This window comes from Oncorhynchus tshawytscha, linkage group LG12 (genome assembly GCF_018296145.1).
Source record: "Oncorhynchus tshawytscha isolate Ot180627B linkage group LG12, Otsh_v2.0, whole genome shotgun sequence".
NCBI classification, from domain to species: Eukaryota; Metazoa; Chordata; class Actinopteri; order Salmoniformes; family Salmonidae; genus Oncorhynchus; species Oncorhynchus tshawytscha.
Genome location: NC_056440.1, coordinates 20,604,452 through 20,619,740, shown reverse-complemented (window position 1 = coordinate 20,619,740; position 15,289 = coordinate 20,604,452). Strand labels below are relative to the sequence as shown.

The window sequence follows — 15,289 nt, the reverse complement described above, 5'->3', positions numbered from 1 at the left end:
ATTCGTCAGGGCATGGACTCTACAAAGTGTTGAAAGCGTTCCACAGGGATGCTGGCCCATGTTGACTCCAATGCTTCCCACAGTTGTTTCAAGTTGGCTTGATGTCCTTTGGGTGGTGGAACATTCTTGATACACACGGGAAACTATTGAGCGTGAAAACCCCAGCAGCGTTGCAGTTCTTGACACACTTAAACAAGTGCAGCTGGCACGTACTACCATACCTCCTCAAAGGAACTTAAATCTTTTGTCTTGCCCATTCACCCTCTGAAAGGCACACCTACACAATCCATGTCTCAATTTTCTCAAGGATTAAAAATCCTTCTTTAACCTGTCTCCTCCCCTTCATCTACACTGAATGAAGTGGATTTAACAGGTGACATCAATAAGGGATCATATCTTTCACCCAGATTCACCTGGTCAGACTACAGTGCCTTCGGAAAGTATTCAGACCCCTTGAATTTTTCCACATTTTGTTACGTTACAGCCTTATTCTAAAATTGATTAAATACATTTTTTCCTCACCAATCTACACATAATACCTCATAATGACAAAGCAAAAACAGAAATACCTTATCTACATAAGTATTCATCCCCTTTGCTATGAGACTCGAAATTGAGATCAGGTGCATCTTGTTTCCATTGATCATCCTTGAGAAATTTCTTCAGGAAATTCAGTCAGGAAAGTCACTTCAGGAGTGACTTCCGTTTGGACACTCTACCATAAAGGCCTGATTGGTGGAGTGCTGCAGAGACGGTTGTCCTTCTGGAAGGTTCTCCCATCTCCACAGAGGAACTCTAGAGCTCTGTCTGTGTGACCATCTGGTTCTTGGTCACCTCTCTGACCAAGGCCCTTCTCCCCCGATTGCTCAGTTTGGCCGGGTGGCCAGCTCTCGGAAGAGTCTTGGTGGTTCCAAACTTCTTCCATTTAAGAATGATGGAGGCCATTGTGTTCTTGGGGACCTTCAATCCTGCAGCCCTTTTTTGCTACCCTTCCCCCGGTCTGTGTCTCGACATTATCCTGTCTCTGAGCGCTACAGACAATTCCTTCGACTTCATGACTTGGTTTTTGCTCTGACATGCACTGTCCGCTGTGGGACCTTATATAGACAGGTGTGCCTTTCCAAATAATGTACAATTAATTGAATTTGCCACAAGTGGACTCAAATCAAGTTGTAGAAGAATTTCAAGGATGATCAATGGAAACAGGATCCACCAGCTCAATTTCGAGTCTCATAACAAAGGGTGTGAATACTTATGTAAATAAGGTATTTCTGTTTTTTATTTTCAAAAAACATTTTTTGCTTCGTCATCATGGGGTATTGTGTGTAGATTGGTCAGGGGAAAAAACAATTGAATCAATAAAGCTGTAATGTAGCAAAATGTGGAAAAAGTCAAGGGGTCTGAATACTTTCCAAATGCACTGTATGTCATGGAAAGAGCAGGTGTTCTTAATATTTTGTACACTCAGTGCATATCTGCCTCAATCAGAGAAATAAGTCACACAGTTAAATGTAACAAATAACTACATTTTTTATAAAGAAATGTACAAATGATACATTTGTAACATCAATATTATTATTTTTTATTATTCATACAGTAATATGAGCTCTGTATGTAAAACATTTACATTTGAGTCATTTAGCAGATGCTCTTATCCAGAGCGATACGATTACAGTGACTTATGATATCTAGGTGAGACAATCACATATCACAGTCAAATATACAGGATATGAATATTCCATTATAGCTAAACAGAGGATACATAGCGTTTCGCAAAACAAAAAAACCTTCACATACATCTGAAATCTATTAATAACAAATCTGAGACCAGTATTATTTTACACACATGAAGGTACCAATTAGCAATCATTTCTGATGAAAAACATAAATGTGAAAAATTGGTGGATATAGCATTTTTTTAATAAACTCAACATATTCCTCTCTCATTTTACTTTATTCTCAAAATAAAATAAATGTTTTTTAGGATTCCATTTTTAAGTATTACAACTGATTTATGAAATAATACAACTTCTGTCATAAAATGAAAATGAAATGCAGGATTATGCGTTGTGCTGTTCTCATCAACTGATCTTAATCTGTTTGTTTTATGCAGATTTACTGATGTCCAACAAATATTTTATCCATACCCATTACATCTCACACCTCATTAAAATTACATTAAATTGGGAAGGTTGCGACATATCCTGTCGCATTCATAAACATCAACAAACCCTTTACGGATTTGTAAACAAGAACTGGTCAATGGAGCAAAGTCCTGTATCTGCAGATCCACAATTTACAAAACAAATAAACACATAAACAATATCATCCCTGCTAACCCCCAAAAATATCGCTTTCACAAGGAAGGGGCTAATGTTTACAAAATCGTCATTAAGGAAGTAGTGAGATAACACACACACACACACACACACAATGCTTACCATATCATAGATAAGGGACAGAAAGAAAGCGAGAGGGAGAGAGAGAGAGAGAGAGAGAGAGAGAGAGAGAGAGAGAGAGAGAGAGAGAGAGAGAGAGAGAGAGAGGATAGAGAGAGCGAGAGGGAGAGAGGTGGGAGAGAGAGAGAGAACAGAGGGATATACTGGGAGAAAAAACTAAAGAGATGCCTCTTTGGTAAACAACATCAAAAGGTGTGCATGAGGATAAAGGGTGTGAGATCTAGAATAAAAGCAGTTTATCTGGGTTCCAAGCCACACACAGAGAGAGGAACACACAGAGAGCGCGACAGAACACAGACCTCCACACGGATCAGCTCCAAGGTTCAACAGCACATTTTAAATCACCAGAGAACCGACAACCACCCGGATCAGCAAGAGAAAAACACGGTTGCTGTTTCTCACCCTTCATCAAGCTGAATGTGGACCATTGGATTAACACGTGTGATAGATCTAATTCTGTTCAATTGCAAACAACCTTGGATCGTCCCTGTGGACACAACAACAGTACCACTCCTCTCCATGGTGGAAACTGGGCTCCCCAGGTTGGAAGCTACCTTTATCACCCGGATCCTCTTCCCTCTGCTCTTCTTGCTGCTCCTGATGTGGCCCCTGTCTAGGCAAGGCAGCCCCATCTCCCTTGCCCCAGAGAGGCATCACCCTGCACCCAGGCTGAGGGACAGCCACAGGGGAGTCATAGACCCATCTCTGTTGGAGCAGGACAATGATGTGGACATGCAGAGTCTGCTGGTGAATCTGAGAGGCCAGTTTCTCCGGACCTTCAACCTGTCTGGCCTGGGCCCTCCTGCCCAGCCGCCTGGCAGTGCCCGTGTGGAGCCTCCTGAGTACATGATGGAGTTGTACAACCGCTTCGCCAATGACCGCACGCACCGCCATGCCCACCGCCAACATCATCCGCAGCTTCAAGAATGAAGGTAGAGGACCGCTGTACTGTATTGGGTATCCATATCCTGTACTGAGTTCAAATTATGCTAGATGGTGTTCTTCTCTTTCATTTGAAGTAAAAAATAATTATTGTGCTGTAAGCCCTTTATCCCTTTATAATGAAAGTATTATTATCACAACTGTTCATCAAAAATGTATTACGTATCAAAATTGACCTGTAGAAGGTCAACACATGCATGCATAGAGTAAAAACAATGAAGGATAAACATTTTCAATAAGATTTGTAATACATGTGATTTATTTTTACAAATACTGTAGCACCTTAAATATTTGAGTGTTTTTTAATTATTTGGTTGAGAATATCCAACCATTTTCAAGGTGAATTTCTCATAATTTATTTAAAAAAAAAATACAATTACAGTTGAAGTCAGAAGTTTACATACACCTTAGCCAAATACATTTAAGCTCTGTTTTTCATAATTACTGACATTTAATCTCAGTAAAAATGACCTGTTTTAGGGATAACCACGTTATTTTAAGAATGTGAAATGTCAGAATAATAGTTGAGAGAATGATGATTTCAGCTTTTATTTCTTTCATCACATTCTCAGTGGGTCAGAAGTTTACATACACTCAATTAGTATTTGGTAGTATTGCCTGTAAATTGTTGAACTTGGGTCAAACGTTTCAGGTAGCCTTCCACAAGCTTCCAACAATAAGTTGGGTAAATTTTGGCCCATTCCTCCTGACAGAGCTGGTGTAACTGAGTCAGGTTTGTAGGCCTCCTTGCTCCCACACGCTTTTTCAGTTCTGCCCACCAATTTTCTATAGGATTGAGGTCAGGGTTTTGTGATGGTGACTCCAATACCTTGACCTTGTTGTCCTTAAGCCATTTTGCCACAACTTTGGAAGTATGCTTGGGGTCATTGTTCATTTGCAAGACCCATTTGCGACCAAGCTTTAACTTCCTGATGTCTTGAGATGTTGCTTCAATATATCCACATAATTTTGCTGCCTCATGATGCCATCTATTTTGTGAAGTGCACCAATCCCTCCTGCAGCAAAGCACCCCCACAACATGATGCTGCCACCCCTGTGCTTCACGGTTGGGATGGTGTTCTTCGGCTTGCAAGCGTCCCCCTTTTTCCTCCAAAGATAACGACAGTCATCATGGCCAAACAGTTTTATTTTTGATTCATCAGACCAGAGGACATTTCTCCAAAACATGCGATCTTTGTCCCCATGTGCAGTTGCAAACCATAGTTTGGCTTTTTTTATAGCGGTTTTGGAGCAGTGGCTTCTTCCTTGCTGAGCGGCATTTCAGGTTATGTCGATATAGGACTCGTTTTACTGTGGATATAGATACTTTTGTACCTGTTTCCTCCAGCATCTTCACAAGGTCCTTTGCTATTGTTCTGGTGGATTGATTCGCACTTTCGCACCAAAGTACGTTCATATCTAGGAGACAGAATTGCATCTCCTTCCTGAGCGGTATGACGGCTGCGTGGTCCCATGGTGTTTATACTTGCGTACTATTGTTTGTACAGATGAACGTGGTACCTTCAGGCATTTGGAAATTGCTCCCAAGGATGAACCAGACTTGTGAAGGTCCACAATTTTCTTTCTGAGGTCTTGGCTGAATTGTTTTGATTTTTCCATGATGTCAAGCAAAAAGGCACTGAATTTGAAGGTAGGCCTTGAAAAACATCCACAGGTACACCTCCAATTGACTCAAATTATGTCAATTAGCCTATCAGAAGCTCCTAAAGACTTCCGATGCCGACAGAGATGGCCGCCTCGCTTCGCGTTCTTAGGAAACTATAGAGTATTTTTTTTTTTTACGTGTTGTTTCTTACATTGGTACCCCAGGTAATCTTAGGTTTCATTACATACAGTCGGGAAGAACTACTGAATATAAGAGCAACGTCAACTCACCATCAGTACGACCAGGAATATGACTTTCACGAAGCGGATCCTGTGTTCTGCCTTTCACCCAGGACAACGGAATGGATCCCAGCCTGCGACCCAAAACAACGACGTCGTAAAAGAGGGAAACGAAGCGGTCTTCTGGTCAGGCTCCGGAGACGGGCACATCGCGCACCACTCTCTAGCATACTACTCGCCAATGTCCCGTCTCTTGACAACAAGGTTGATGAAATCCGAGCAAGGGTAGCATTCCAGAGAGACTTCAGAGACTGTAACGTTCTTTGCTTCACGGAAACATGGCTCACTTGAGAGACGCTAACAGAATCGGTGCAGCCAGCTGGTTTCTTCACGCATCGCGCCGACAGAAACAAGATGAGGGGCGGGGGCATATGCCTTATGATTAACGAGACGATGATTAACGAGACGTGGTGTGATCACAACAACATACAGGAACTCAAGTCCTTCTGTTCACCTGACTTAGAATTCCTCACAATCAAATGTCGACCGCATTATCTACCAAGGGAATTCTCTTCGATTATAATCACATAATCATATTCCCCCCCAAGCAGACACATCGATGGCCCTGAACAAACTTTATTAGACTCTTTGCAAACTGGAAACAACATATCCTGAGGCTGCATTCATTGTAGCTGGGGAGTTTAACAAGGCTAATCTGAAAACAAGACTCCCTAAATTGTATCAGCATATCGATTGCGCAACCAGGGCTGGTAAAACCTTGGATCATTGCTATTCTATCTTCCGCAACGCATATAAGGCCCCCCCCACCCTCCTTTCGGGAAAGCTGACCACGACTCCATTTTGTTGCTCCCTGCTTACAGACAGAAACTAAAACAAGAAGCTCCCGCACTCAGGTCTGTTCAACGCTGGTCCGACCAATCTGATTCCACGCTTCAAGACTGCTTCGATCACGTGGATTGGGATATGTTCCGTATTGCTTCCAACAACAACATTGACGAATACGCTGATTCGGTGAGCGAGTGCATTAGAAAGTGCATTGACGATGTCGTTCCCATAGCAACGATTAAAACATTCCCAAACCAGAAACTGTGGATTGATGGCAGCATTCGCTTGAAACTGAAAGCATAAACCACTGCTTTTAACCAGGGCAAGGTGACCGGAAACATGACCGAATACAAACAGTGTAGCTATTCCCTCCGCAATGCAATCAAACAAGCTAAGCGTCAGTATAGAGACAAAGTAGAGTCACAATTCAACGGCTCAGACACAAGAGGTATGTGGCAGGGTCTACAGTCAATCACGGATTACAAAAAGAAAACCAGCCCCAACACGGACCAGGATGTCTTGCTCCTGGTGCCACTGACATGGCCCACAACCAAAACCTGTGGACTCTCCTTCACTGCAGCCGACGTGAGTAAAACATTTAAACGTGTTAACCCTCGCAAGGCTGCAGGCCCAGACGGCATCCCCAGCCGCATCCTCAGAGCATGCGCAGACCAGCTGGCTGGTGTGTTTACGGACATATTCAATCAACCCTTATCCCAGTCTGCTGTTCCCACATGCTTGAAGAGGGCCACCATTGTCCCTGTTCCCAAGAAAGCTAAGGTAACTGAGCTAAACGACTACCGCCCCGTAGCACACACTTCTGTCATCATGAAGTGCTTTGAGAGACTAGTCAAGGACCATATCACCTCCACCCTACCTGACACCCTAGACCCACTCCAATTTGCTTACCGCCCAAATAGGTCCACAGACGACGCAATCTCAACCACACTGCACACTGCCCTAACCCATCTGGACAAGAGGAATACCTATGTGAGAATGCTGTTCATCGACTACAGCTCAGCATTTAACACCACAGTACCCTCCAAACTCGTCATCAAGCTCGAGACCCTGGGTCTCGACCTCGCCCTGTGCAGCTGGGTACTGGACTTCCTGACGGGCCGACCCCAGGTGGTGAGGGTAGGTAACAACATCTCCTCAACACTGGGGCCCCACAAGGGTGCGTTCTGAGCCCTCGCCTATACTCCCTGTTCACCCACGACTGCATGGCCATGCACGCCTCCAACTCAATCATCAAGTTTGCGGACGACACTACAGTGGTAGACTTGATTACCAACAACGACGAGACGGCCTACAGGGAGGAGGTGACGGCCCTCGGAGAGTGGTGTCAGGAAAATAACCTCACACTCAATGTCAACAAAACAAAGAAGATGATTGTGGACTTTAGGAAACAGCAGAGGGAGCACCCCCCTATCCACATCGATGGGAAAGTAGTGGAGAGGGTAGTAAGTTTTAAGTTCCTCTGCGTACACATCACGGACAAACTGAATTGGTCCACCCACACAGACAGCGTCGTGAAGAAGGCGCAGCAGCGCCTCTTCAACCTCAGGAGGCTGAAGAAATTCGGCATGTCACCAAAAGCACTCACAAACTGCTACAGATGCAAAATCGAGAGCATCCTGTCGGGCTGTATCACCGCCTGGTATGGCAACTGCTCCGCCCACAACCGTAAGGCTCTCCAGAGGGTAGTGAGGTCTGCACAACACATCACTGGGGGCAAACTTCCTGCCCTCCAGGACACCTACACCACCCGATGTCACAGGAAGGCCATAAAGATCATCAAGCAAATCAAATCAAATTTTATTTGTCACATACACATGGTTAGCAGATGTTAATGCGAGTGTAGCGAAATGCTTGTGCTTCTAGTTCCGACAATGCAGTAATAACGAGCAAGTAATCTAACTAACAATTCCAAAAAAAAAACTACTGTCATACACAGTGTAAGGGGATAAAGAATATGTACATAAGGATATATGAATGAGTGATGGTACAGAGCAGCATAGGCAAGATACAGTAGATGATATCGAGTACAGTATATACATATGAGATAAGTATGTAAACCAAGTGGCATAGTTAAAGTGGCTAGTGATACATGTATTACATAAGGATGCAGTCGATGATATAGAGTACAGTATCAACGTATGCATATGAGATGAACAATGTAGGGTAAGTAACATTATATAAGGTAGCATTGTTTAAAGTGGCTAGTGATATATTTACATCATTTCCCATCAATTCCCATGATTAAAGTGGCTGGAGTAGAGTCAGTGTCATTGACAGTGTGTTGGCAGTAGCCACTCAATGTTAGTGGTGGCTGTTTAACAGTCTGATGGCCTTGAGATAGAAGCTGTTTTTCAGTCTCTCGGTCCCAGCTTTGATGCACCTGTACTGACCTCGCCTTCTGGATGGCAGCGGGGTGAACAGGCAGTGGCTCGGGTGGTTGATGTCCTTGATGATCTTTATGGCCTTCCTGTAGCATCGGGTGGTGTAGGTGTCCTGGAGGGCAGGTAGTTTGCCCCGGTGATGCGTTGTGCAGACCTCACTACCCTCTGGAGAGCCTTACGGTTGAGGGCGGTGCAGTTGCCATACCAGGCGGTGATACAGCCCGCCAGGATGCTCTCGATTGTGCATCTGTAGAAGTTTGTGAGTGCTTTTGGTGACAAGCCGAATTTCTTCAGCCTCCTGAGGTTGAAGAGGCGCTGCTGCGCCTTCTTCACGATGCTGTCTGTGTGAGTGGACCAATTCAGTTTGTCTGTGATGTGTATGCCGAGGAACTTAAAACTTGCTACCCTCTCCACTACTGTTCCATCGATGTGGATGGGGGTGTGTTCCCTCTGCTGTTTCCTGAAGTCCACAATCATCTCCTTAGTTTTGTTGACGTTGAGTGTGAGGTTATTTTCCTGACACCACACTCCGAGGGCCCTCACCTCCTCCCTGTAGGCCGTCTCGTCGTTGTTGGTAATCAAGCCTACCACTGTTGTGTCGTCCGCAAACTTGATGATTGAGTTGGAGGCGTGCGTGGCCACGCAGTCGTGGGTGAACAGGGAGTACAGGAGAGGGCTCAGAACGCACCCTTGTGGGGCCCCAGTGTTGAGGATCAGCGGGGAGGAGATGTTGTTGCCTACCCTCACCACCTGGGGGCGGCCCGTCAGGAAGTCCAGTACCCAGTTGCACAGGGCGGGGTCGAGACCCAGGGTCTCGAGCTTGATGACGAGCTTGGAGGGTACTATGGTGTTGAATGCCGAGCTGTAGTCGATGAACAGCATTCTCACATAGGTATTCCTCTTGTCCAGATGGGTTAGGGCAGTGTGCAGTGTGGTTGAGATTGCATCGTCTGTGGACCTATTTGGGCGGTAAGCAAATTGGAGTGGGTCAAGGGTGTCAGGTAGGGTGGAGGTGATATGGTCCTTGACTAGTCTCTCAAAGCACTTCATGATGACGGATGTGAGTGCTACGGGCGGTAGTCGTTTAGCTCAGTTACCTTAGCTTTCTTGGGAACAGGAACAATGGTGGCCCTCTTGAAGCATGTGGGAACAGCAGACTGGTATAGGGATTGATTGAATATGTCCGTAAACACACCGGCCAGCTGGTCTGCGCATGCTCTGAGGGCGCGGCTGGGGATGCCGTCTGGGCCTGCAGCCTTGCGAGGGTTAACACGTTTAAATGTCTTACTCACTTCGGCTGCAGTGAAGGAGAGACCGCATGTTTCCGTTGCAGGCCGTGTCAGTGGCACTGTATTGTCCTCAAAGCGGGCAAAAAGTTATTTAGTCTGCCTGGGAGCAAGACATCCTGGTCCGTGACTGGGCTGGGTTTCTTCCTGTAGTCCGTGATTGACTGTAGACCCTGCCACATACCTCTTGTGTCTGAGCCGTTGAATTGAGATTCTACTTTGTCTCTGTACTGGCGCTTAGCTTGTTTGATAGCCTTGCGGAGGGAATAGCTGCACTGTTTGTGTTCAGTCATGTTACCAGACACCTTGCCCTGATTAAAAGCAGTGGTTCGTGCCTTCAGTTTCACACGAATGCTGCCATCAATCCACGGTTTCTGGTTAGGGAATGTTTTAATCGTTGCTATGGGAACGACATCTTCAACACACGTTCTAATGACACGTTCTCGTGAAAGTAGTGGAGAGGGTAGTAAGTTTTAAGTTCCTCTGCGTACACATCACGGACAAACTGAATTGGTCCACCCACACAGACAGCGTCGTGAAGAAGGCGCAGCAGCGCCTCTTCAACCTCAGGAGGCTGAAGAAATTCGGCATGTCACCAAAAGCACTCACAAACTGCTACAGATGCAAAATCGAGAGCATCCTGTCGGGCTGTATCACCGCCTGGTATGGCAACTGCTCCGCCCACAACCGTAAGGCTCTCCAGAGGGTAGTGAGGTCTGCACAACACATCACTGGGGGCAAACTTCCTGCCCTCCAGGACACCTACACCACCCGATGTCACAGGAAGGCCATAAAGATCATCAAGGACAACAACCACCCGAGCCACTGCCTGTTCACCCCGCTATCATCCAGAAGACGAGGTCAGTACAGGTGCAGGGCCACTTTAAACAATGCTACTTAATATAATGTTTACATACCCTACATTACTCATCTCATATGTATATGTATATACTGTACTCTATATCATCTACTGCATCTTTATGTAATACATGTATCACAAGCCACTTTAAACTATGCCACTTTGTTTACATACCCTACATTACTCATCTCATATGTATATACTGTACTCGATACCATCTACTGCATCTTGCCTATGCCGTTCTGTACCATCACTCATTCATATATCTTTATGTACATATTCTTTATCCCTTTACACTTGTGTGTATAAGGTAGTAGTTTTGGAATTGTTAGGTTAGATTACTCATTGGTTATTACTGCATTGTCGGAACTAGAAGCACAAGCATTTCGCTACACTCACATTAACATCTGCTAACCATGTGTATGTGACAAATAAATTTGATTTTATTTGATTTTATTTAAAGCCATGACATAATTTTCTGGAATTTTCCAAGCTGATTAAAGGCACAGTCAACTCAGTGTATGCAAACTTCTGACCCACTGGAATTGTGATACAGTGAATTATAAGTGAAATAATCTGTCTGTAAACAATTGTTGGGAAAATTACTTGTGTCATGCTCAAGACATTTGTGGAGTGTAACCTAGGTGTATGTAAACTTCCGACTTCAACTGTACATATTCATTCAACTTGATCTAGTTCAACGTTGAATGGGATGTTACATACAGTAAAGCTGCAATTGCCTCTCGGAAGTGTGTTTGAAAATCTTGGCTCTTGCTGTACTTCCAATTCTGCATGAAGTGTAGTACAATGGTGGTCTATTCAAAGCATCAACAAGGAGAACTACTGATGAACAGCCTTTGTCTCTGTATATTCCTCTCCTGCAGACTCACCTCCCTGCAGTTTGGGTAGTGGAGGGGTGAGACGACACCCTCTACTCTTCAACGTACCCTTCCCCCAACATGAGCGCATCACCGCCGCAGAGCTGCGTCTCTACACCCTGGTTCAGACCGACCGCAACCTCTACGCCGGGGTCGAACGCAAGGTGACCATCTATGAGCTGGAGCAGCAGAATGAAACAGGGGAGGACAACAGAACAGGGGAGGACAACAGAACAGGGGAGGACAACAGAACAGAGGAGGACAACAGAACAGGGGAGGACAACAGAACAGGGGAGGACAACAGAACAGGGGAGGACAACAGAACAGAGGAGGACAACAGAACAGGGGAGGACAACAGAACAGGGGAGGACAACAGAACAGAGGAGGACAACAGAACAGGGGAGGACAACAGAACAGGGGAGGACAACAGAACAGGGGAGGACAAAAGAACAGGGGAGGACAACAGAACAGGGGAGGACAACAGAACAGGGGAGGACAACAGACAGGGGAGGACAAAAGAACAGGGGAGGACAACAGAACAGGGGAGGAAAACAGAACAGGGGAGGACAAAAAACCAGGGGAGGACAACAGAACAGGGGAGGACAACAGAACAGGGGAGACAACAGAACAGGGGAGGACAACAGAACAGAGGAGGACAACAGAACAGAGGAGGACAACAGAACAGAGGAGGACAACAGAACAGGGGAGGACAACAGAACAGAGGAGGACAACAGAACAGGGGAGGACAACAGAACAGGGGAGGACAACAGAACAGGGGAGGACACTGAGAAAGGAGGAGGAGGTGGAGGACGGGAGCAGTTAGTGGAGCTGGCATCACGGCAGGTCTATGGTACTGATAACGGCTGGGAGGCCTTTGACCTGACCGCTGCTGTCCAACGCTGGTGCAAGTCAGAGTACGGCACAACCCACAGGCTGGAGGTGCACATAGCAAGCCTGGCCTCTGAGGGGAATGGAGGGCAGGCACTGGCAGAGGGCGAGGGAGAAGGAGAGGAAGAGGGGAGGAGGACATTTAGGGAAGACATGGAAATAGACACCAGCCCACAGGACAAACACAAACCCCTGATGATCGTCTTCTCCAATGACCAGAGCGGTGATCACCGTGACGACAAGCAGTAGCTGAACGAGATGATTGGACACGAGACTTCGGAGGCAGTGCTTCAGGGTGACTTGGGGCTGGGGCTGAATGGGCTATGGGGGGAGCTGAGCCGGGTTGAGGGCCAGGAAGAGCAGGACGAAGAGGCCCTGATCCAGATGCCCTCTAACCTAATCTATGACACAGCCTCTAGGATCCGCCGCAACGCCAAGGTCAACCAGTGCATGAAACAGTCCCTCTATGTGGAGTTTGACGACATCGGCTGGGACAGCTGGATCCTAGCGCCGGCTGGGTACGAGGCCTTTGAGTGCAGCGGCGTCTGCACATATCCACTGACCGAACACGTGACGCCCACCAAGCACGCCATCGTCCAGACACTGGTGAGCATGAAGAGCCCGCAGAGGGTGGTGCGAGCCTGCTGTGTGCCCACCAAGCTGGAGCCGATCTCCCTGCTTTACCTGGATGACACAGGAGTGGTCACGTACAAGTATAAGTTCGAGGGCATGGTAGTGGCAGAGTGTGGCTGCAGATAGCTAGTCTACACACCCTGCTAGTCATATGGACATGGAGAGAGACAGTGGTGAAGAGAAATGACAGGGTTTGGATGGAACAAAGCAAAAACTAAGAACAAAATGGTGGCATTAGAATACACAGACCCTGAATTGAATCTGGTATCACCATTGAGAACAGTTGAGAAGAGAAACAAAAAGGAGGAGAATAGTTTAGTTGAGCCTTGACAAAGGAGAACACGACTATGTTGTATCTGCAACTATGATTCATCTAAACTCCTACACTTTGTACATTGTAAATTTATATTTTGAATTTCAGGAAAATGTTATTTTCTACAGTACAACGTCTACAATACGAATTCATCATTCTGAATGAGGAAGAAAGGATGGACCTTCAAGAATAAACTATCCTTTTAGCCACACAGCACCCAGGCGTACAGTACTGTCCAGTAGGCCTAGCTGGTAGGACCTCACAGGGGGAGCGTCAGCTCTCCTCCTCTGACACTTATCTCTGTTCTCCCCCTAGACGCTAACACTAATCCACACGTCATTTACCTGTCTCTCTAACAGTAACAGCAACAGGCTTCCCAAGGGGAAGCAAAACCTGACTGGACTGGACTTCTGCTAGGGGCCTGCCCTCATCCTCACCCCCACCACCTCCCCCTGGCACTTGGGCTGAGGTCAGAGGTTAGGGTGGACTGGGTTATCTGAGTTATCTCACCCACCTTCCCACATTGTCCTCAGAGAGTCAGTCACATGACATGTGAGCCATTCCCTCCCACTACTCTGCACCGATAAGGAGGTGTTGGCACTGAGAAACGTGCTCCGCCACTCACGACTGGGGGGGGGGTCTGTCAAGATTCCATGGTGGTTACCAATAGAAACATGAAAAGATAAACAGCATGCTCGACTCCAGTTGTATAAACTTAGACCGGGTGTTGAGCCATTGTACTGTATGTACAAAACAATAGGACAGCACTCCAATGAATAAACTTAAATGAACATATTTTTATTGCTACACAAACATTTCGGGTATGAGCCTTTCTTCAGCGTGCATAGGAGGCAATGGCAATCAGTGTCACGACAACAAACATTTGTGATGCAGTAAAATTTTTCATTTAAGTTTATTCACCAGTGTGCTGTCCTATTTTTGTTCTACTAACGTTAATAGAAACAGACTCTACTTATACTCTTAGAAAAAAGGGTTCCGAAAGGGTTTCTCGGCTGTCCCCATAGGAGTACCCTTTTGGTTCAGGTAGAACTCTTTTTGGTTCCAAGTAGAACCCTATTGGGTTCCATGTAGAACCTTCTGTGGAAAGGGTTTTACATGGAACCCGAAAGGATTCTATCTGGAACCAAATAGGTTATTTAAAGGGTCCTCCTATTGGGACAGCTGAAGAACCCTTCTAGGTTCTAGATAGCATTTTTTTTTCTAAGAGTGTAGCATAACTCACTGACCTACATGTACCCCCATGTGCCCCCACCATCACCACCCTGAAAACCCTCTCTGTCCCTTCACCTCTACTACCCCCATCCCTCTCCACCCGGCCCTGCCATCCTTCACGTCTAAGGAAAAGATTTACCTGCATTTGGCCTGTTATCATGAACAGGCTGAGAATGAGAGGAGGGGGGTGGCACCTCGTGTCTCCTCCCCTCTGTGAGTTTTAAGGAGTCCTGTGTGGGGTCCTCTCTTGTTGTTCTGTGTTCTTCTAATACAAATGTAATACAGTTCTCAGCTGCTTGATAATGTGAAAGCCTATTTATTGATGAATTTATTTATGTCAAATTGTATAACATGGATATGCATACAGAGGGTGAACATACAGCACATACTCTGACCATATTGTAGAAAACAGCCTTAATTTAGAGATATTTTGTGAATTTTATATTTTGTTACCTGTTGTTCTGGTTGCTTTGTGAATCCTATTGTAAAATACTGAAGCAGCAAAACTTCAGTCTTAGCGTGCATAAATAATTATATTTTCATACAATGAATAGTTTAAAAAAATACTATTGAATATAAATGATCATAACATCTTCATCAGGAATCATAATCCATGTATCCCTTGGCCTGACAACTATGAACATAATGCAACGCTTTAGAAAGGGGGCTCTCAGGACTAGGAAGCAGAACTCTGAGGTTGAGACA

The 15,289-nt window shown here is 45.6% G+C and overlaps 1 pseudogene; it reads left to right on the top strand.

Annotated features, from left to right (window-relative positions):
* The first annotated feature begins 2,535 nt into the window (after positions 1-2,535).
* LOC112263975 lies at positions 2,536-13,186 on the top strand (annotated as a pseudogene).
* The last annotated feature ends 2,103 nt before the right edge of the window (positions 13,187-15,289 follow it).